General features: G+C 40.9%; 1 protein-coding gene across 3 annotated transcripts in view; it reads left to right on the top strand.

Annotated features, from left to right (window-relative positions):
* LOC138853538 (uncharacterized) overlaps positions 1-24,779 on the top strand; it is a 49,666-nt gene that overhangs the window by 1,480 nt on the left and 23,407 nt on the right. For all 3 annotated transcript variants that reach the window (XM_070090782.1, XM_070090784.1, XM_070090783.1), the window contains exon 2: positions 676-809. The gene's annotated coding sequence lies outside the window, so the exon portion shown is untranslated. The remainder of the gene's footprint in view (positions 1-675; positions 810-24,779) is intronic.

The following is a 24,779-nucleotide window of genomic DNA, read 5'->3' as shown; positions in this document are numbered from 1 at the left end:
ATTACATTTCTTGTATCTTTTTACATTATAAAAATCCTCTATACACCAGCCTCTGGTGGCCTGGTGGCTAACGCTCTCGCTTCACATGGCGAGGGTCTGGGTTCGATTCCCAGCCAGAGTAGAAACATTGGACGTGTTTCTTTCCACCTGTTGTCTATGTTCCCCATCAGTAAAATGGGTACCTGGGTGTTAGTCGACTGGTGTGGGTCGCATCCTGGGACACTGACCTAATTTGCCCGAAATGCAGAGCATAACAAGGGACTTTCTATATAGTAGTATGTCATTGTTGTCAGCTAGGACTGTATACCTTGTACATGTACTTGTAGTAAATAAAGATATTAATATTGTTACAATTGTTAGTGCTTCATTTTATCAGTCACTTCTCTTTCCTCCTGCATCTGCCTTCCCACAACCATATGTTTTTTCTGCACACTGATATTGCATTCTTTAACCTATACAACAATTTTCAACATCCTTCTCAATACTTTTTACACTAGCCAACTTTTCATCCACCAGTACTAATGCCTCTAACAAGCAGTTCTTTTCTTTAATTGATTGGCCTAAATTTTCACTGCCACGTACCATAGAGGTTTAGAAAATTTACAAGTTTAAAAGCTATAGGTTGTCAATAAAACTCATCAAGGATGTGATGTATAATATATTTTTTTGTTTCAGTTGTGTAGTGTGATTGTGGCCTCTGGAAGATCAGCTACATTTATTGAGGATTGCATCGGTAGTAAGGCCATTTCTCAGTATGGCTCAATGCACATTACTTCTACAGTCAATGTTCGCCAAACATTTCTCTTCAGGTATGATTGATTTTCAAATTAAACTGTTCCACGTTACCATGACTAGGTTTCACCAAGATTATGCACCAGATGCTGTATTATGAAAGTCGTCACTTTGTGTGTCATGGTGCTTTTGCTTGCAGAGGTTAAACTTTCGATAACAGGTTTACAAGAACTCGTACAGTTTCAAGCTTTACATTGGTTTTACTGTATGTTAATATTTTTTTTTGTGTGTGTACTCACCTATTTGTGGTTGCAGGGGTCGAGTCTTAGCTCCTGGCCGTGTGTGTTTGTGTGTGTGTGTTTGTGTGTGTGTGTTTGTATGTGTGTGTTTGTGTGTGTGTGTTTGTGTGTGTGTTTGTGTGTGTGTGTTTGTGTGTGTGTGTTTGTGTGTGTGTGTTTGTGTGTGTTTGTGTGTGTGTGTTTGTGTGTGTGTGTTTGTGTGTGTGTTTGTGTGTGTGTTTGTGTGTGTGTGTTTGTGTGTGTGTGTGTTTGTGTGTGTGTTTGTGTGTGTGTGTGTTTGTGTGTGTGTGTGTTTGTGTGTGTGTGTGTTTGTGTGTGTGTGTGTTTGTGTGTGTGTGTTTGTGTGTGTGTTTGTGTGTGTGTGTTTGTGTGTGTGTGTTTGTGTGTGTGTGTGTTTGTGTGTGTGTGTTTGTGTGTGTGTGTTTGTGTGTGTGTGTTTGTGTGTGTGTTTGTGTGTGTGTTTGTGTGTGTGTTTGTGTGTGTGTTTGTGTGTGTGTGTTTGTGTGTGTGTGTTTGTGTGTGTGTGTTTGTGTGTGTGTGTTTGTGTGTGTGTGTTTGTGTGTGTGTGTTTGTGTGTTTGTTTGTGTGTGTGTGTGTGTGTGTGTGTGTGTATACTCACCTAGTTGAGGTTGCAGGGGTCGAGTCCAAGCTCCTGGCCCCGCCTCTTCACTGGTCGCCACTAGGTCACTCTCCCTGAACCATGAGCTTTATCGTACCTCTGCTTAAAGCTATGTATGGATCCTGCCTCCACTACATCTCTTCCCAAACTATTCCACTTCCTGACTACTGTGTGGCTGAAGAAATACTTCTAACATCCCTGTGATTCATCTGTGTCTTCAGCTTCCAACTGTGTCCCCTTGTTGCTGTGTCCAGTCTCTGGAACATCCTGTCTTTGTCCACCTTGTCAATTCCTCTCAGTATTTTGTAAGTCGTTATCATGTCCCCCCTATCTCTCCTGTCCTCCAGTGTCGTCAGGTTGATTTCCCTTAACCTCTCCTCATAGGACATACCTCTTAGCTCTGGGACTAGTCTTGTGGCAAACCTTTGCACTTTCTCTAGTTTCTTTACATGCTTGGCTAGGTGTGGGTTCCAAACTGGTGCCGCATACTTCAATATGGGCCTAATGTACACGGTGTACAGGGTCCTGAACGACTCCTTATTAAGATGTCAGAATGCTGTTCTGAGGTTTGCCAGGCGCCCATGTGCTGCAGCAGTTATTTGGTTGATGTGCGCTTCAGGAGATGTGCCTGGTGTTATACTCACCCCAAGATCTTTTTCCTTGAGTGAGGTTTGTAGTCTCTGGCCCCCTAGACTGTACTCCGTCTGCGGTCTTCTTTGCCCTTCCCCAATCTTCATGACTTTGCACTTGGTGGGATTGAACTCCAGGAGCCAATTGCTGGACCAGGTCTGCAGCCTGTCCAGATCCCTTCGTAGTTCTGCCTGGTCTTCGATCGAATGAATTCTTCTCATCAACTTCACGTCATCTGCAAACAGTGACACCTCAGAGTTTATTCCTTCTGTCATGTCGTTCACAAATACCAGAAACAGCACTGGTCCTAGGACTGATCCCTGTGGGAACCCGCTGGTCACAGGTGCCCACTCTGACACCTCGCCACATACCATTACTCGCTGCTGTCTTCCTGACAAATATTCCCTGATCCATTGTAGTGCCTTCCCTGTTATCCCTGCTTGGTCCTCCAGTTTTTGCACTAATCTCTTGTGTGGTACTGTGTCAAACGCCTTCTTGCAGTCCAAGAAAATGAAATCCACCCACCCCTCTCTCTCGTCTTACTGCTGTCACCAGTAGGTTTGTGACACAGGATTTCCCGTCCCTGAAGCCATGTTGGGTGCTGTTGATGAGATCATTCCTTTCTAGGTGTTCCACCACTCTTCTCCTGACAATCTTCTCCATGACTTTGCATACTATACATGTCAGTGACACTAGTCTGTAGTTTAGTGCTTCATGTCTGTCTCCTTTTTTAAAGATTGGGACTACATTTGCTGTCTTCCATGCCTCGGGCAATCTCCCTGTTTCGATAGATGTATTGAATATTGTTGTTAGGGGTACACATAGCGCCTCTGCTCCCTCTCTCAGGACCCATGGAGAGATGTTATCTGGCCCCATTGCCTTTGAGGTATCTAGCTCACTCGGAAGCCTCTTCACTTCTTCCTCGGTTGTGTGTACCGTGTCCAGCACCTGGTGATGTGCCACACCTCTCCGTCCCTCTGGAGCCCTTTCTGTCTCCTCTGTGAACAATTCTTTGAATCTCTTGTTGAGTTCCTCACATACTTCACGGTCATTTCTTGTTGTCTCTCCTCCTTCCTTCCTTAGCCTGATTACCTGGTCCTTGACTGTTGTTTTCCTCCTGATGTGGCTGTATAACAGCTTCGGGTCAGATTTGGCTTTCGCTGCTATGTCGTTTTCATATTGTCGTTGGGCCTCCCTTCTTATATGTGCATATTCGTTTCTGGCTCTACGACTGCTCTCCTTATTCTCCTGGGTCCTTTGCCTTCCATATTTCTTCCATTCCCTAGCACACTTGGTTTTTGCCTCCTTGCACCTTTGGGTGAACCATGGACTCATCCTGGCTTTTTCATTATTCCTGTTTCCCTTGCACATTGTTGCTACATATTCCATCATCTCATTAACTGGCTTCCCTGCCAGTTCTCTGTCCCACTGAACCTCGTTCAGGAAGTTCCTCATTCCCGTGTAGTCCCCTTTCCTGTAGTTTGGTTTCATTTGTCCTGGCCTTCCTGCTTTCCCCTCCACTTGTAGCTCTACTGTGTATTCGAAGCTCAAAACCACGTGATCGCTGGCCCCAAGGGGTCTTTCATATGTGATGTCCTCAATATCTGCACTGCTCAAGGTGAATACTAAGTCCAGTCTTGCTGGCTCATCCTCTCCTCTCTCTCTTGTAGTGTCCTTTACGTGTTGGTACATGAAGTTTTCCAGTACCACCTCCATCATCTTAGCCCTCCATGTATCTTGGCCCCCATGTGGCTCCAAGTTCTCCCAGTCGATCTCCTTGTTGTTAAAGTCGCCCATGATCAGGAGCCTTGCCCTGCATGCATGAGCTCTTCTGGCCACTGCAGCCAGTGTGTCACCCATCGCTCTGTTGTTCTGGTCATACTCATGCCCTGGTCTCCTGCTGTTCTGTGGTGGGTTATACATCACTGCAGTTACCACCTTGGGACCTCCAGAGTGAAGCGTTCCCGCTATGTAATCAGTTTCTTCTCTGCTGTCTCCTCTCTCCAGCTCATCAAAATTCCATCGGTGTTTGAGCAGCAGTGCCACTCCTCCACCCCCCTGTTCCTTCTGTCTTTCCTCAGGATCTGGTATCCTGTTGGAAATATGGCATCTGTTATTATACCTGCAAGCTTGGTTTCTGTGAGCGCTATGATGTCCGGTGATGTCTCTTTGACTCTTTCGTGCCACTCCTCCCACTTGTTTGTTATTCCATCAGCGTTTGTGTACCATACCTTCAGTTTCCTTTCCAATACTGTGGTTTGGGGGGCCTGTTGGGGTGGGAGACCTGGTAGCATACTGTGGGATTCTATGATTGGGGGTTGGGTGGAAGCTGTGGGTATGGATTGTAGTTTGTGTTGGGATGGTGTGATAGGTTGTGGGGTTCTGAGGATAGTTGTGTGTGTGCTTGCCCTTGCTTCTCTGTTCTGCTCTGACTGACCTCTGCTGGCTCCATCCTTGTTTCCTTTCCTATCTCCTTTCACTTTTGTCCTCTCCCTCAGCTGCTGTCTCTGTGTTCTGTCTCTGTCTAGGAACACCTTCTTGTACTCATCTGAGTTTTTCAACCTTGGTTTCTCTTGGAGGATCCTGTTCCTCACTGTTTCTGTCCTGAGAATCAGCTTGATTGGTTGGTTTCTCCCCTTCACGTACCCCCCTATTCTCTGAAAATTTACAATCTCGTCCATGTCTTCTCCCCCTATTTCTGTGATGATTTTCCCAATCTCCTTTCTTCCTGCCGTCTTTCAGTGTGTGTCTTTTCCTCTCTCTCCCAAAGCCCATGGATAAACATTGATTTTGCCCTTTTCTCCTCCCATTGCCTCTCCCTCTGTGACTCTGGTTCCTGTCTGTATATGGTCATTTTCTCCCTTGAATTTTCCAGTGGCTCTTGGTAGCATGGTTGTGCCTCAGCATTCGACATATCTCCCTCTCTATCTGCACCCAGCTGCTCTTTCCTTTTACTCCCTGACCCTTCTTTGCAGGCTGATATGACCTTAGCATAATTCATATCTCCTTCCTTCCTGTTCATCCTCTCAGCTTCATATGCTGTGTCTTCTCTGGTCACTGCCCCTGAAACTTGCTTCAGCCTGTTTACCTCAAACTCTAGGACCCTTACCCTGTCTACTGCAGTTTCGACTTGTGCCTCCCATTTCTTTGTCTCCTTCTCCAACCTCTTTTCCCATTTTGCAGAGAGCTTTTTCTCCATTTTTTCAGAAAGCTCTCCTAATTTTCTCTCCCATTCTTGCTCCATCCTTTTCCACTGCTCCTCCATCCATTCCTCCCTACCAATACCATTGTCATCTGATCCCTGATTCCTACGAGTCCCAACCATTTTTTTTTTAGTAAAGGAGAGAGAGAGAGAGAAAGGGAGAGAGAGAGAGAGAAAGGGAGAGAGAGAGAAAGGGAGAGAGAGAGAAAGGGAGAGAGAGAGAAAGGGAGAGAGAGAGAAAGGGAGAGAGAGAGAGAAAGAGAAAGATCCAGAACTTCACTCCATCTGAGATCCTATATACCCAGGATGACTCGAGTATGGAACACATTCGTACAGCATAATGATGTCAACGAGATAGTCACTTGATCAAATGAAAATGCTGGCCCACAGATGGCTCCAACTTCATCCTGTTCCCTACTTGTATGTCTCATAACAATAAAAATGCTTTCAAATGAGCTGATGTAGAGAGAGAGAGGGAGGAAGAGAGAGAGGGAGGAAGAGAGAGAGAGAGGAAGAGAGAGAGAGAGGGAGAGAGATAGAGAGGGAGGAAGAGAGAGAGAGAGGGAGAGAGAGAGAGGGAGGAAGAGAGAGAGAGAGAGGAAGAGAGAGAGAGAGAGAGGAAGAGAGAGAGAGAGGAAGAGAGAGAGAGAGGAAGAGAGAGAGAGGGGAAGAGAGAGAGAGGGGAAGAGAGAGAGAGAGGAAGAGAGAGAGAGAGGAAGAGAGAGAGAGAGGAAGAGAGAGAGAGAGAGGAAGAGAGAGAGAGGAAGAGAGAGAGAGGAAGAGAGAGAGAGAGGAAGAGAGAGAGAGAGGAAGAGAGAGAGAGAGGAAGAGAGAGAGAGAGAGGAAGAGAGAGAGAGAGGAAGAGAGAGAGAGAGGAAGAGAGAGAGAGAGGAAGAGAGAGAGAGAGAGGAAGAGAGAGAGAGAGAGGAAGAGAGAGAGAGAGAGAGGAAGAGAGAGAGAGAGAGAGGAAGAGAGAGAGAGAGAGGAAGAGAGAGAGAGAGAGGAAGAGAGAGAGAGAGAGGAAGAGAGAGAGAGAGAGGAAGAGAGAGAGAGAGAGGAAGAGAGAGAGAGAGAGGAAGAGAGAGAGAGAGAGGAAGAGAGAGAGAGAGGAAGAGAGAGAGAGAGGAAGAGAGAGAGAGAGAGGAAGAGAGAGAGAGAGGAAGAGAGAGAGAGAGGAAGAGAGAGAGAGAGGAAGAGAGAGAGAGAGGAAGAGAGAGAGAGAGGAAGAGAGAGAGAGAGGAAGAGAGAGAGAGAGGAAGAGAGAGAGAGAGGAAGAGAGAGAGAGAGGAAGAGAGAGAGAGAGAGAGGAAGAGAGAGAGAGAGGAAGAGAGAGAGAGAATAGAGAGAGGAAAAGAGACAAAGAGACGGAGAGAGAAGGAAGGGTTAGAGGGTCAGTTCACAAAAAGGTGTGAAATCCTGTGTGTGCGTGCGCGTGTGTGCGCTTGCTTGCTACAGCTATTCAAGTGCCTAACAGCAGATCCTGTTCTCACCTAGTGTGTGTGTATGCGTGCGTTTATGTAAGCAGTCCTTATTTCCCTCGTATGTATGTACTACATATGTTTTGCATATGTACCCTATCTCTTGGTTTCCACTGTACTGTCTTGTGTGCCTCAAATTATGTAAATTCACATAAAGGGGTGAGTGTGAGTGTGAGTGTGAGAGAGAGAGGAGGAGGAGGAGTAAGACTCATTTTTTTTAACAAACCGGCCGTATCCCACCAAAGCAGGGTGGCCCACAAAGAAAAATGAAAGTTTTTCTTCTTAAATGTAGTAATTTGTACAGGAGAAGGGGTTACTAGCCCCTTACTCCCGGCATTTTAGTCACCTCTTACAACACGCATGGCTTACAGAGGAAGAATTCTGTTCCACTTCCCCATAGAGATAAGAGGAAATAAACAAGAACTAGAAAGAAAATAGAAGAAAACCCAGAGGGGTGTGTATATATAAGCTTGTACATGTATGTGTAGTGTGACCTAAGTGTAAGAAGTAGCAAGACGTACCTGAAATCTTGCATGTTTACGAGACAGAAAAAAAGACACCAGCAATCCTACCATCATGTAAAACAATTACAGGTTTCCATTTTACATTCACTTGGCAGGACAGTAGTACCTCCCTGGGTGGTTGCTGTCTACCAACCTACTACCTACAATCATGAAGAATATCGGTCATATTATCATGTGAAATTTGGTGGTAGGTGGATGATGGACTCTCACAAAGATGTGAGAAGTAAACAATAAGTGTGTGTTAACTTGTGAATGCAAAATAAGGACCAGTAGTGATTTTTAAGGAAATACACTATAGGTTGGCCATCAGTAATCTGGCAGTCAGTAATCCGGTTCCATCAGTAATCTGGCACTAATTTCAGCTAGCATAATTTCAAATTTCCGGAGTTGCCACACCAACCTTCTGCTACCGTTTGGTGGCACTACTTGCTGCACAAGTCATTCAAATTTCATTTTCCTCCATTTATTGTTATAACCTGCTCATTTTAATCCCTAGCCATGGTTTCAATGAATAAAGGAAATGCTCTTGTGTAAAGCACATACACCGTATATTGTTCATAAAAGATGAGGTGGCTTCGAAGCCACTGTTGATCGCCATGAGCTCGGCTCACTCAGATAAGCTGTGACCGGTAAATTTGGGCCTACATATGAGAGAATAGATCTGTGTGGTAAGTGTGCACTACACAAAAAAAAATCCTGCAGCATGCAGTGCGTAATGAGAAAAAAATGACGACCGTGCTTTTGGTGTAAAACATGAACTTTGAGGTGTTTTTTCATATTGTTTGTATGGTTGTATTCTCGTCTTTTTGGTCTCATTTGATAGAATGGAAGATTTGTCACAGAAATATATATAATTTTGATTGGTTTCGCACCAGAAAGTACCTTAAAATTCAGCTCAAAGCAGCGGAAATGTTCAAATTTTGTCAATGTTCATAGTAAACAAATGACGTCACCGTCCAATACGTGTCCAACTGGCTGGTCTAATACGCAGTCAGAAATGGCTTGACATTATTTATACAGTTATTACAGTAATGCAGCAGTTTACATAACAGTAAATCTATTTTTTGTGTTAATAAAAATTCAGAATGGAAAGTAAGTGTAGTATAAGAGGGGCCTGTAGATGTGACTAATGAACAGAAAATGTTTTTTTCTAGTGCCAGGAATGTCTGCATTGTTTATTCTGGATCCTGATTTTGAAATGGGCATCTCTTGAAATTTGTGTGAAATTGGCCAAATTACCAATTTCTGATCACTTTATTGGGTAGTTGAAATAGGCAAATGGGCGGTTTCCTGTACTTAGTCAACAGAATAGAAGGATTACTAGTGAAATAGCTATGAGTTTGGTAGACTGGAACAATGAAATGGATCAAAAATAAGGCGTAAAGTGGATGAAATCACCGATGCGTAAATATCGGCATTGGGTTAAGTGTATTCTAACCTAACCACTCTGTAATCCGACATACTCACTAATCTGGCACCCTACAGGCCCCGATGATACTAGATTAGTGATGGTCAACCTGTAGTAGAGAACCCTTTTAATATTTCATTTCAGGCTGGGCTTGATCATGTATCATATTTGATAAAGTCCAGCCTTGGGTGAAACATTATATTAAAATGGATTCTCTGCTACCAGTACAGGTCCGCCATCACAAATCCGGCAATCGGTTATTCGGCACTAATTTTGGCTAGCATAATTTCAAATTTCCAGGGTCGCCACACCAACCTGCTGGTACTGTTTGGTGGTGCTACTTGCTGCACAAGTCATTCCAATTTCTTTCTCCATTTATTGTTTTAACCTGCTTGCTTTTAGCCCTAGCCATGGTTCCAATGAATAAAAGAAATGCTTCTCATTATGTAAAGCACCTACACAGTACATTATCCATTAAAGATAAGGTGGCTTTGAAACCACTGTTGGTTGTCATGAACTCAGTCTCATGAAGCAGGAGAATATGCTTTATTATTATGCTAATATCAACACTACAGCTTATTTGCCTATCAAAATTGATCTAATATAACATAATAAATAATATAAATAACATAAAACATGTTAAATACTCCAGAATGAATAATATTTGGCATAACACCAAGCAGTTCGACAGTTATGAAGAGGATATGGTAAACAAATACCATTCTCCTATCCTTGTCTTGGTGGCTTATATTAGAGAAAACGGAGTATAGCACAGGGCTTACTATGATATACACTCGTACTCCACCATAAACATGAAACAAAAGTTATTTTCTCTCTATAGATTATCACACACAGCAGCATGTGTGTAGAGAACCTAGGATAACCCCAAAAAAGTCAACGTGGCTTATTTTTAGTACCTGGCTTGGGTTAGCCATATATGATTTTTGGTAAATATTCGATTCCCAGCCAGGGTAGAAACATTAGGCGTGTTTCTTTACACCTGTTGTCTATGTTTACCCATCAGTAACTGGGTACCTGGGTGTTAATCGACTAGTGTGGGTGTTATCCTGGGACACTGACCTAATTTTCTTGAAATACTCAGCATAACAAGTGCCTTTCTATACAGTAGTATGTCACTGATGTCAGCTAGGCCTGTATACCTTGTACATGTACGTGTAGTAAATAAAATTATTATTATTATTATTATTTATTATTTTTTATTTATTATTTTTTATTATTATTTTATTTTCTCAGTTGTTTGTTCGGTTATCTTATTCAAACTTGGGCAATATATGATGGAAAGATACTTCTTCACGTACACCAAAAATGAAAGAGATCAGACTATAAATAGCGGAGTTCACTTCTCAGCCATTAGCGGCCACTTAGCGGTATATTTTTGTATGGTTGTTATGGTTATATTCTCATTTTTTCGGTCTCTTTTGATAGAATGAAAGATATATTACAGAAATAGATATGATTTTGATTGCTTTCATGACGAAAAGTACCTTGAAATTGCGCTCACAGTAGCGAAAATGTTCTATTCTTTAGCAAAGCTCAAGAGTAAACAAATGACGTCACCGTCCAATACTTGTCCGCCTGCCAGTCCAAATTCCAGTACGGAGTCAAGAATGGATTGACATTATTTATACAATTATTACAATAATGCAGTAGTCTGCATAACAGTAAATCATCTATCTTTTTTTTTTTGTGAATAAAAATTCCAAATGGTAAGCAAGAGTAATATTAGAGGGGCCTGTAGCCGTAACTAATGAACAGAGAAAATGTTATTTTAGTGCCAGGAATGTCTGCATTGTTTATTCTGGATCTTATTTTGAAATTGGCACCTGTTGAAATTTGTGTGAAATCGGCCAAATTGCCAATTTCTGACCACTTTATTGGGTAGTTGAAATAAGTGAATGGGCGGTTTCTTGTACTCAGTTGACAGACTAGAAGTAAATAAGTTTATTCAGGTATACACAAATACAGTTACATAGATTATCATACATAGCAGTGTATGTATAGAGAACCTAGGATAACCCAGAAAAGTCAGACAGTGACTTATTTCCAGTACCTGGCTTGGGCTTGCCATATATGGTTTTTGGTAAATATTTTTTTTTTCTCGGTTGTTTGTTGGGCTATCTTATTGAAACTTGGGCAATGTATGATGGAAAGATGCTTCTTAACGTACAATAAAAATAAAAAAGACTGACGATAAATAAGGGAGTTCACTTCTCGGCCATTAGCCGCCTCTTTGCAGTATATTTTCGTATGGTTTTTATAGTTGTATTCTCATTTTTTGGACTCATTTGATAGAATGGAAGATATATTACAGAAATAGACATGATTTTGATTGCTTTCATGGCGAAAAGTACCTTGAAATTGAGCTCAAAGTAGCGGAAATGTTAGATTTTTGCCGATGTTCAATGAACTCTGTAATTTGGCAAACTCAGTAATCCGGCACACTACAGGTCCCAATGATGCCGGATTTGTGATGGAGGACCTGTATCTTATTTCCACTTGTCAGCTTTTGCCAGTGTTCACCAGTGAATTTTAAGCAAATGGCTGCAAACCTGTTAACCCTTACATTTGTTGCCTATGTTGACCTAGTAGTATATAGGTACCCAGGTATTAGTTAACTGTTATGAGCAGTATTCTGAGGAAGGAGGTTGTACACCTTAGATAGGTCTGGGCTTTGAAATAAGCCCAGATTATATTGGGTTAAGGGATTATCTGATTAGTATCAATTAGGGTAAACTGACTAATGATTATCATGAGGGTGACCAAATGGATGTTGGAGATAGTTGCCAATTTTCCAAAGTATTGTCAGGAAAATTGACAGAAAAATTATATCAAACATTAATGACCAAAAATGGATCAACAGTTGACTAAAAGATCTCTTGAGTATAGAGAGAGAGAAGTCAGAATTGGAGAAAGTCATCTTATAGACCCAGTGCAGTTCAAATAAGTAAATTGAAAAGAGTAAGAGAATATGAAGTTAAGTATTTTCGAGAAAGTTTTGGGTTCTTTATATTTGTTAGTGTTGCAGTGGTAGGTGATAACACATGAGCTTCTTTCTTATAAATAAATGAATGAATGATGGTATGTTAGCTGTTGGTATAAACCTTGGTAATAAATACCGACAAGTTGGTTTAGAAAGACACGTAAGCAAACACTATAACATATTTATTAGAAAACGTTTCGGTCCTGGGACCTTGATCACTTCTAACATACAGAGGTAGAAAGACATTATATATATAGGCGGAGAGTGAGATGTGACGCACGTGACCTGAGGAATGTCATAAGAACATAAGAATGGAGGAACACTGTAGAAGGCCTACTGGCCCATGCGAGGCAGGTCCTTATCAAAACAACCTCTGCCTATGATGAGGAGTTGGGTAGATGGCATGAATATTTTGAGGAACTTTTAAATGTTAATGAAGAAAGGGAGGCAGTAATTTCATGCACTAGCCAGGGAGGTATAACTCCTTTTAGGAATGAAAAAGTGCAAGATGCGAGTGTGGGGGAGGTGCGTGAGGCATTACATAGAATGAAAGAGGGTAAAGCAGCTGGAACTGATGGAATCATGACAGAAATGTTAAATGCAGGGGGAGATAGTGTTGGAGTGGTTGGTATTTTTGTTTAATAAATGTATGAAAGAGGGAAAGGTACCAAGGGATTGGCAGTGTATGTATAATTCCAAGGGGGACAAAAGAGACTAAAAATTATAGGGGAATAAGTTTACTGAGTATACCAGGTAGTGTATGGTAGGGTTATTAATGAAAGAATTAGAGGTAAAACAGAGAGCAGGATTACAGATGAGCCAGGAGGCTTTAGAATGGATAGGGGATGTGTAGATCAGGTGTTTACATTAAAACATATATGTGAACAGTATTTAAATAAAGGTAGGGAAGTTTTCATTGCATTTATGGATTTAGAAAAGGCATATGATAGAGTGGATAGGGGAGCAATGTGGCAGATGTTGGAAGTGTATGTAATAGGTAGGAAGTTACTAAATACTCTAAAGAGCTTTTATGAGGGAAGTGAGGCTCAGGTTAGGGTGTGTATGAGAGAGGGTGATTACTTCCCAGTAAAAGTAGGTCTTAGACAGGGATGTGTAATGTCACAATGGTTGTTTAACATATTTATAGATGGGTTTGTAAAAGGCGAGATTAAATTATGGGGAATCAAACACAGAATGGGAGTTGACACATACACTTTTTACTGATGATACTGTGCTTTTTGGGGATTCTTAAGAAAAGTTGCAAAGGTTGGTGGACGAGTTTGGGAGGGTGTGTAAAGGTAGAAAGGTGAAAGTGAACATAAATAAGAGTAAGGTGATGAGGGTATCAAACGATTTAGATAAAGAAAAATTAGATATTACATTGGAGGGAGTATGGAAGAAGTGAACGTTTTTAGATATTTGGGAGTTGACTTGTCAGTAGATGGGTTTATGAAGGCTGAGGTAAACCACAGAATTGATGAAGGTGGGTGGTGCATTGAGGTATCTATGGAGACAACATTATCCATGGAGGCAAAGAAGGAAATATACAAGAGTATAGTGGTACCAACACTCTTATATGGGTGTGAAACATGGGTTGTAAATGCTGCAGCAAGGAGTTGGCTGGAGGCAGTGGAGATGTAGAGTCTAAGGGCAATGTGTGGTGTAAATATTATGCAAGGAATTCATAGTGTGGAAATTAGGAGGTGTGGGGTTACTAAAAGTATTAGTCAGAGGGCTGAAGAGGGGCTGTTGAGGTGGTTTGGTTATTTAGAGAGAATAGAACAAAGTAGAATGACTTGGAAAGTGTATTAATCTGTAGGGGAAGGAAGGTGGGGTAGGGGTCGTCCCAAAAAGGTTGGAGGGAGGGGGTAAAGGAAGTTTTGTGGGACTTGACTTCCAACTAGCATGCATGAACATGTTAGATAGGAGTGAATGGAGATGAATGGTTTTTGGGACCTGACAAACTGTTGGAGTGTGAGCAGGGTAATACAGTAGACCATTTTATTACGCAGATTTATTTGCCATGTTTTCGTTATTGCACTAATGAAAAATCGTGGCACAATTTTATACAACACTTTGTAAAATTAACTTTGCATGGTTCCGTTTTTGGGTGCGGAAAAAATTTTCCCAGCTCAAGCTGCCACCTTCTTGTGGGTCAGTTGGGGGAGACCTCCTGCCATCCACTGCCACCCCCGACACTCCAGCCACCACCATCCCAGCATTCATGAATACGTGTTCATTTCCATTCTGTCTTGGGAGCTAGCAGTGTTTGTGAATTGTGTTTTGATCTTTTAATTACCGTATCTTGTATCTGCCAAGCAATCATGGCACCCAGTAGGCATACCAGTGTTGCTAAAAGTGGCAAGAAAAGGTATATCGAAGAAAATAGAGATATTAGACAAGAGATAGCCTGTGGCCATAATGAAGCATCACTGCAATTAAAAAGAATGAGGTAAATATATGAGTTTGTGTGATGCATAACTGATTGACTGACTGACTTAAAATTAGACTTTTTCACTGAAGAAGACCCTGAAAAGGTGTTAAGAGCAGATGATGCCTTACCATCAATTGTATAATGTACTGCTGGGTAAAATAGAACAGATATCCATTACAGAATTTATGCACACTCCAGTACAACCATCGACTTCAGTTCCAGAACCTTTACCATCCACCTCAGCCCAGTAGGGCCACTGCATAACTCTCCACTCTCTTCACAATCATCCACAAACACCAGCAGCCACAATTTAAAGTAAGAAATACTATTATTTCTGTTGCATTTGTAGTCTTAGGCAGTAAAAAAACGTAATACATCACGACAATGAACTACAATTACATACTCTTATTTTTGTAAGATGTGGAGGTCTAAAAAAAGTTGTCTTTTTTGGGGCTCATAGGAATGTATCCCTATTTTTCCCACAAGTTCTTCAGTTTATCTAACATGGATTTACCTAACACGGCATTTTCAGGAACGTAACTACCATGTAATATAATGGTCTACATATTTTGTGAAGGGATACAGGGAAACTGGTTAGCCGGACTTGAGTCCTGGAAATGGGAAGTACAATGCCTGCACTTTCAAGGAGTTTGGGATATTGGCTGTTTGGAGTGACCTCTAAACTGTTGTATCTGAGTGCCTCTGCAAAGAGTGATTATGTATGAGTGATGGTGAAAGTGTTGAATGATGAAAGTTGTTCTTTTTTGGGGGGTTTTCTTTCTTTTTGGGTCACTCTGCCTCGGTGAGAAGCACCCGACGTGTTGAAAAAAAAAATTAAATATGATTGGATATAAGGATTTCCTTTGAAATTATATACTGTACTATGGCACCTTGACTTACGAGTGTCCCAACGTACGAGTTTTTTGAGATACGAGCTGTCGATTGGTTGATTTTTTGCTCTGAGTTACGACAACATTCGAGTTACAAGCCAGCTCCCCCCACTTCCCCTCAACCCAAAACCTGGAGACCTCTCTTGTTTATCTGTGATTTCATGCTTTAATTCCATGGAAATCATCCTCATTTTCTTATCAGCACTGTCATTTACACTTTCTTAGGACCCATGGTTAGAAAAGTGAAATTTGGCCAAATGACTATCAAAAATGTAAGCAAAGCAGGAGAGAAATCCTCCCACAGCTAGGTAAACAGTGCACTGAGTTGGCTTCGTTCTGAAGCTCTCATTGTTATAATAATTTATTATTATTAATTTAGGGAACTGAAGCTCTCTCGTTATTGTAATAATAATTATTATTATAACTATTATTATTGATGATACTTCAGGAAACTGAAGCCCCTCACCAGCGTCAAGGTTCCTTGACGCTGGTGAGGGTCTCTTGATCTAGGGAATTGGATATGTGCTCTAGTTCCCTAAATTAATAATAATAATAATAAAAATAACAATTATTATAATAGAGCTTCAGTTCCCTAAATTATCAATTTATTTATTTATTTATAATTAATTTGGACATGATACATAGATGTACAAAGAAATACAGTGGTTAAGTGTAACATGCCAGAAGCCCCTTGTATGCAGAGCATTATGGGCAGGCTTAAAATTAACTTAAGATTAACTAAGCAATGATATATTCAGTGGTAAAAATTATAGTAAACAAATAACGATTAAGCACAAATGAGTATTTCAAAGACAGGTCAAATGGTCATTTGCTGAGTTGCTGTGCATTCAATAGAATGGAGTATTCTGTTAGGTAATGTAATTAAAAAAAAAAGTTTGATAGGGTTACAGGTTAAACATTTATGAGATACAATTACTCAGTATTTATTTAGTTCTGGGTGAGTAAGTGATTTTTAAGAAGAGACTTGAATTTATAAACAGACAGTGTTTCTTTTATATTCACAGGTAATGAATTCCTGATTTTTTGGGCCTTTTATGTGCATTGAGTTTTTGCATAGTGTGAGATGGACACGAGGAACATCAAAGAGTGATCTGTGCCTTGTGTTATGGTCATGTGTTCTGTTGAGGTTGGCAAGGAGACGTTTGAGGGGAGGGTTTATATCCAAGTTAAGTGTTCTATTTATGTAGTAGGTACAGTAATAAGTATGGATGTTTTGTATGGTGAGTAGGTTTAGAGTTTTGAATATTGGTGGAGTGTGCTGCCTGTAGTGGGAATTTATCATTCTGACTGCAGCCTTTTGTTGGGTAATTAATGGTCTGAGATGGTTTATTGTTGTTGAGCCCCATGCACAAATTCCATAGGTGAGATAGGGGTAAATAAGTGAGTGATATAGGGTCAGGAGGGCTGACTGTGGAACATAGTACCATATCTTCGATAGTATGCCTACGGTCTCTGAAATTTTCTTGGAAATTTGTTGTACGTGTTTGAAATTTGAGTATTATCAAGGTGGATTCCTAAGATTTTTCCCTCTGTTAGCTTTGTGGTAGGTGATCTGTTTATCATTATGTTAAGAGGGACATCTGTAGCTCTGTTTCCAAACTGAATGAAGTAGGTTTTGTCAACGTTGAGAGTAAGTTTGTTAGTCATCATCCAGGTAGATATTTTCTGTAATTCGGTTTTCACAGTATTGGCTAGCATGACTGGGCTTGGGTGAGAGAAGACGTATGTAGCGTCATCTGCAAATAGTGTGGGTTCGAGTAGTTGCGATGCATTTGGTAAGTCATTTATGTAAACGAGAAAGAGAAGAGGGCCAAGAACACTTCCCTGTGGGACACCAACTGTAATTGGCTGTGCAGAAGAGTTTACTCCATTTGTGTACACGTATTGGCTTCTGTTGCTGAGGTATGACTTTAGGTAGTTGAGGGAGTGCCCTCTTATACGATAGTGCGACAATTTTATGTGGAGCAAATCATGGTCAACTGTATCAAAAGCTTCACATAAATCAAAGATGATCCCCAGTGGGACTTCTTTTTTCTCTAGTGCAGTGTATATTTGTTCTAGCATGTGTATAATAGCATCATTCGTATTTTTGTTAGGCCTGAACCCAAACTGACGGGTTGAGTATGTTGTGGGAGATGAGGTAGGAATAGATTCGCTTATGAATTAATTTTTCGAAGATTTTAGAGAGAGGGTGTAAGTTGGATATTGGCCTATAATTATTCAAATCTGTTTGGTCCCCTCCCCTATGGATCGGGGTGACCCTCGCTATTTTGAGAACTGTAGGGAAGGTAGAGGATTCGATGGATTTGTTAAAGAGTGTTGCAATGATTGGTGACAGCACTTGCGACGCTTTTTTGTATGTAAAGGGTGGTAAGGTATTTAAATCTCTTGTTTTTTAGTGTGTTGATAATAAGGGAGACTTCTGTTGGGTTAGTCGGAGCTAGGAACAGTGTGTTCGGGTAGTTGCCAATGAGGTAGTCATTGGGTGGGGTATTTGAGCTTGGGATTTTATTGGCAAGGCTTTTTCCTATGGTGGAGAAGAAATCATTGAGTCTGTTTGCTGTATCAGTTGGTGGGAGTTGGGGTTCATCTGGTTTTGTTAGTTCAGTTGTGCTATTTCCTGATATCTTTTTTGTTCCTAGAATTTCTGATAGGGTTTTCCATGTCTTTTTTATATCACCTTTTAAGTTGGATAATCTGTTCTCATAATACAATTTTTTAGCCCTTCTTATCAGGCTGGTTAGGATTGACGAGTAACGTTTTGTTTGGTCTCTGGTTATGTGACCCATTCTGTACTGTTTTTTGTATAGGTGCTTTGTATTTATGGATTTGAGGATGCTGGGTGTTAGCCAGGGACTGTTCAGTCTCTTAGCTGTCATCTGTTTAGTTCTTTTAGGGCAGTGCTTGTTATAGAATTATTGTCTTTTTTTTAGAAAATTATTAATTTTTTATTTTTATCACACTGGCCGATTCCCACCAAGGTAGGGTGGCCCGAAAAAGAAAAACTTTCACCATCATTCACTCCATCACTGTCTTGCCAGAAGGGTGCTTTACACTACAGTTTTTAAACTGCAACATTAACACCCGTCCTTCAGAGTGCAGGCACTGTACTTCCCATCTCCAGGACTCGAGTCCGGCCTGCCGGTTTCCCTGAATCCCTTCATAAATGTTACTTTGCTCACACTCCAACAGCACGTCAAGTATTAAAAACCATTTGTCTCCATTCACTCCCATCAAACACGCTCACGCATGCCCACTGGAAGTCCAAGCCCCTTGCACACAACACCTCCTTTACCCCCTCCCTCCAACCTTTCCTAGGCCGACCCCTACCCCGCCTTCCTTCCGCTACAGACTGATACACTCGAAGTCATTCTGTTTTACTCCATTCTCTCTACATGTCCGAACCACAACAACAACAACTCTTCCTCAGCCCTCTGGACGACAGTTTTGGCAATCCCGCACCTCCTCCTAACTTCCTAACTACGAATTCTCTGCATTATATTCACACCACACATTGCCCTCAGACATGACATCTCCACTGTCTCCAGCCTTCTCCTCGCTGCAACATTCATCACCCATGCTTCACACCCATATAAGAGTGTTGGTAAAACTATACTCTCATACATTCCCCTCTTTGCCTCCAAGGACAAAGTTCTTTGTCTTCACAGACTCCTAAGTGCACCGCTCACCCTTTTACCCTCATCAATTCTATGATTCACCTCATCTTTCCTAGATCCATCCGCTGACACGTCCACTCCCAAATATCTGAATACATTCACCTCCTCCATACTCTCTCCCTCCAATCTGATTTCCAGTCTTTCATCACCTAATCTTTTTGTTATCCTCATAACCTTACTCTTTCCTGTATTCACTTTTAATTTTCTTCTTTTACATACCCTACCAAATTCATCCACCAACTTCTGCAACTTCTCTTCAGAATCTCCCAAGAGCACAGTGTTATCAGCAAAGAGCAACTGTGACAACTCCCACTTTGTGTGATTCTTTATCTTTTAACTCCACGCCTCTTGCCAAGACCCTCGCATTTACATGTACTTCTCTTACAACCCCATCTATAAATATATTAAACAACCACGGTGACATCACACATCCTTGTCTGGGAAATAATCTCCCTCTTTCCTACATACTCTAACTTGAGCCTCACTATCCTCGTAAAAACTCTTCACTGCTTTCAGTACCCCCCCTCCTATATCATACACCTGCAACATCTGCCACATTGCCCCCCCCCCCCTATCCACCCTGTCATATGCCTTTTCCAAATCCATAAATGCCACAAAAACCTCTTTAGCCTTGTCTAAATACTGTTCACTTATATGTTTCACTGTAAACACCTGGTCTACACAACCCCTACCTTTCCTGAAGCCGCCTTGTTCATCTGCTATCCTATTCTGTCTTACTCTTAATTCTTTCAATAATAACTACCATACACTTTACCAGGTATACTCAACAGACTTATCCCCCTATAATTTTTGCACTCTCTTTTGTCCCCTTTGCCTTTATACAAAGGAACTATGCATGCTCTCTGCCAATCCCCAGGTACCTTACCCTCTTCCATACATTTAATAATAGCACCAACCACTCCAAAACTATATCCCCACCTGCTTTTAAGATTTCTATCTTTATCCCATCAATCCCAGCTGCTTTACCCCCTTTCATTTTACCTACTGCCTCACGAACTTCCCCCACACTCACAACTGGCTCTTCCTTACTCCTACAAGATGTTATTCCTCCTTCCCTATCTTCATCAACATTTAACAATTCCTGAAAATATTCCCTCTATTTTCCCAATACCTCTAACTCTCATTTTAATAACTCTCCTCTCCTATTTTTAACTGACAAAACCATTTGTTCTCTAGGCTTCCTTAACTTGTTAATCTCACTCCAAAACTTTTTCTTATTTTCAACAAAATTTGTTGATAACATCTCACCCACTCTCTCATTTGCTCTCTTTTTACATTGCTTCACCGCTCTTAACCCCTCTCTTTTTCTCCATATAGTCTTCCCTCCTTGCATCACTTGTACTTTGTAAAAACTTCTCATATGCTAACTTTTTCTCCCTTACTACTCTCGTTACATCATCATTCCACCAATCGCTCCTCTTCCCTCCCGCACCCACTTTCCTGTAACCACACTAACACTACATTTTTAAACCTACCCCATACCTCTTCGACCCCATTGGTTATGCTCTAATTAGCCCATCTATCCTCCAATAGCTGTTTATATCTTACCTTAACTGCTTCCTCTTTTAGTTTATAAACCTTCACCTCTCTCTTCCCTGATGCTTCTATTCTCCTTGTATCCCATCTACCTTTTACTCTGTGTAGCTACAACTAAAAAGTGATCTGATATATCTGTGGCCCCTCTATAAACATGTACATCCTGAAGTCGACTCAACAGTCTTCCATCTACCAATACATAATCCAGAAAACTAATGTCATTTTGCCCTACATCATATCTTGTATACTTATTTATCCTCTTTTTCTTAAAATATGTATTACGTATAACTAAACCCCTCTCTATACAAAGTTCAATCAAAGGGCTCCCATTATCATTTACACCTGGCACCCCAAACTTACCTACCACACCCTCTCTGAAAGTTTCTCCCACTTTAGCATTCAGGTCCCCTACCACAATTACTCTCTCACTTGATTCAAAGGTTCCTATACATTCACTTAACATCTCCCAAAATCTCTCTCAATCTCTCTCTCTCTTCTCCAGGTGCATACATGCTTATTATGACCCACTTTTCGCATCCAACCTTTACTTTAATCCACATAATCCTTGAATTTACACATTCATATTCTCTTTTCTCCTTCCATAACTGATACTTCAACATTATTGCTACCCGTTCCTTTGCTCTAACTCTCTCAGATACTTCAGATTTAATCCCATTTATTTCTCCCCACCGAAACTCCCCTACCCCCTTCAGCTTTGTTTCGCTTAGGGCCAGGACATTCAACTTCTTTTCATTCATAACATCAGCAATCATCTGTTTCTTGTCATCCGCACTACATCCACGTACATTCAAGCATCCCAGTTTTATAAAGTTTTTCTTCTCTTTTTTAGTAAATGTTTGCAGGAGAAGGGGTTACTAGTCCATTGCTCCCAGCATTTTAGTCGCCTCATACGACACGCATGGCTTATGGAGGAAATATTCTTTTCCACTTTCCCATGGACAGTAGAAGAAATAAAGAACAAGAGCTATTTAGAAAAAGGAGGAAAACCTACATGTATGTATATATATATATATGCATGTGCGTGTCTGTGAAGCGTGACCAAAGTGTAAGTAGGAGTAGCAAGATATCCCTGTTATCTAGCGTGTTTGAGACAGAAAAAGGCACCAGCAATCATACCATGTAAAACAGTTACAGGTTTGTTTCACAGTCATCTGGCAGGACGGTAGTACTTTCCTGGGTGCTTGCTGACTACCAAGTTACCGACCTACATTAATACATTTGTCAATATCTGTATAGATTTCTAGCTCAGTGTGCCAGTCAATGTTTGTCATTGCTGTTGTGAAGTTATTAATGGCTGCCTCATTATGAAGTCTGAAAGTGACTTTAGTAGTGTCTTGGGGTAATTTGCCTATATTAGTTATGAGGAAGGTAGGGTAGTGGTCTGTGGTATTATCTGTGATTATGCCTGACTTTAAAGGGGATATGATGTTGGTCCAGATGTGGTCTAGTAGGGAAACACTAGTCTCTGTAATTCTTGTAGGTTTTGTTATTGTTGGTAGCAACAAGCAGTTACTCAGTGTTTGTGAATTCAGTAACATGTGGGTCCTGGTCTTGCAGGAGATTTATATTGAAGTCACCGGAGAGTAGTAAGTGATCTTTATTCATGTGTGCATCAGTTATCATACTTCCTAGGTTTTCACTAAAACGGCTAATGTTTGACTGTGGTACTCTGTAGATGTTTATCACTGAGAGGTTTTTGTAGGTATTTGGATTTGAATTTAGCTATTATATATTCCCCATGTTCATCCCTTGTGCATGTATTATTGATACATTCTAGATGGTCTGAGTAGGATATAGTTGTGCCACCCCCCTTGTTGATCTGGCCTACAGTTGTGTATGGCTATGTAACCAGGAATGGCATAGACATCTGTAGTATCAGGCTTTTGCCAGGTTTCGGCGAGAGTAATGATGGACATACTGCCATGCAGGGAATTTAGTAATGCTATGAGGTCATCGTAATGTTTGCTTATAGATCTGACATTGTAGTTAATTCTGTAAGAAAAAATATTTTTTTTTTTTTTTCAAAATTTCTTGGACACTGGTGCGTGACTTCAGATTTTGGCCTTGGACCCTGAAAGGGTTAAACAAAACAAATTGTATTGGTTGTGTTCAGTTTGTAAGTACATATACACTTTATATAAACATTTTATTTTTTCTTTACATTCTATAGTGTATTATGATCTATTATGTGCTTATATATGATATTTTCAGTGTTTTCCTTAGAAAACTAGTGATCTACTGCAATTAGCCTCAAAAATACTCTGTTTTCTCTTATAAGAGCATGGGATGATACTATATAGTCAAATTGGACAGGAAATGGCAGACACTTCCGCTGCTGCCTCTGCCATCATATTATGCCATCATATTTATAGATGGGGTTGTAAGAGAAGTAAATGCGAGGGTCTTGGCAAGAGGCGTGGAGTTAAAAGATAAAGAATCACACACAAAGTGGGAGTTGTCACAGCTGCTCTTTGCTGATGACACTGTGCTCTTGGGAGATTCTGAAGAGAAGTTGCAGAGATTGGTGGATGAATTTGGTAGGGTGTGCAAAAGAAGAAAATTAAAGGTGAATACAGGAAAGAGTAAGGTTATGAGGATAACAAAAAGATTAGGTGATGAAAGATTGAATATCAGATTGGAGGGAGAGAGTATGGAGGAGGTGAACGTATTCAGATATTTGGGAGTGGACGTGTCAGCGGATGGGTCTATGAAAGATGAGGTGAATCATAGAATTGATGAGGGAAAAAGAGTGAGTGGTGCACTTAGGAGTCTGTGGAGACAAAGAACTTTGTCCTTGGAGGCAAAGAGGGGAATGTATGAGAGTATAGTTTTACCAACGCTCTTATATGGGTGTGAAGCGTGGGTGATGAATGTTGCAGCGAGGAGAAGGCTGGAGGCAGTGGAGATGTCATGTCTGAGGGCAATGTGTGGTGTGAATATAATGCAGAGAATTCGTAGTTTGGAAGTTAGGAGGAGGTGCGGGATTACCAAAACTGTTGTCCAGAGGGCTGAGGAAGGGTTGTTGAGGTGGTTCGGACATGTAGAGAGAATGGAGCGAAACAGAATGACTTCAAGAGTGTATCAGTCTGTAGTGGAAGGAAGGCGGGGTAGGGGTCGGCCTAGGAAGGGTTGGAGGGAGGGGGTAAAGGAGGTTTTGTGTGCGAGGGGCTTGGACTTCCAGCAGGCATGCGTGAGCGTGTTTGATAGGAGTGAATGGAGACAAATGGTTTTTAATACTTGACGTGCTGTTGGAGTGTGAGCAAAGTAACATTTATGAAGGGATTCAGGGAAACCGGCAGGCCGGACTTGAGTCCTGGAGATGGGAAGTACAGTGCCTGCACTCTGAAGGAGGGGTGTTAATGTTGCAGTTTAAAAACTGTAGTGTAAAGCACCCTTCTGGCAAGACAGTGATGGAGTGAATGATGGTGAAAGTTTTTCTTTTTCGGGCCACCCTGCCTTGGTGGGAATCGGCCGGTGTGATAATAAAAAAAAAAATAATAGAGTATATATTATGTTTCTGTGTTAATTATATTGTTTATTATGCCAGATGAATTGCAATAAATAATCTGTACAGTTGATAACATATTTAAGTATTTTTTCTCGTCTCTCCGGAGTGCAGGAACGAATTAACCCTTTGGCCGTATATATACATCTTACGAGCCACCATTTTTGACGTACATATACTCAAATTCTAGCGGCTTAAAATCAAGTAGGAGAAAGCTGGTAGGCCCACATGTGAGAGAATGGGTCTGTGTGGTCAGTGTGCACCATACAATCCTGCAGCATGCAGTGCATAATGTGAAAAAAAAACTCTGACCATTTTTTTTTTTTATTAAAATGCCGACTTTATTTTCTATTTTCCTGTTGTACATATTTATGGTTGTATTCTCATTTCCTTGGTCTCATTTGATCGAATGGAAAACATAGAAATGGAGGTGATTTTGATTGGTTTTACTCTGAAAAGAATGTTGAAATGGAGCTGAAAGTAGGGGAAATGTTTGACTTTTGCCGATGTTCAAAAGTAAACAAATGTCATTTTTCCAATAAGTGTCCAAGTAGCCATTCTAATATGCAGTCATGAATGGGTTGACATTATTTATACAATTATTGCAATATTGCAGTAGTCTGCATTACAGTAAATCTTCAATTTTTTGTTTGAATAAAAATTCAAAATAGAAAGCAAGAGTAATATCAGAGGGGCCTGGAGATGTGACTGATGAAATTGGCCAAATAGCAAATTTCTGACCATGTTACTGGGTAGTTAAAATCAGTAAATGGACAGTTTC

This window comes from Cherax quadricarinatus, chromosome 33 (assembly GCF_038502225.1).
Source record: "Cherax quadricarinatus isolate ZL_2023a chromosome 33, ASM3850222v1, whole genome shotgun sequence".
NCBI classification, from domain to species: Eukaryota; Metazoa; Arthropoda; class Malacostraca; order Decapoda; family Parastacidae; genus Cherax; species Cherax quadricarinatus.
This window is presented reverse-complemented; position numbering and strand designations above follow the sequence as displayed.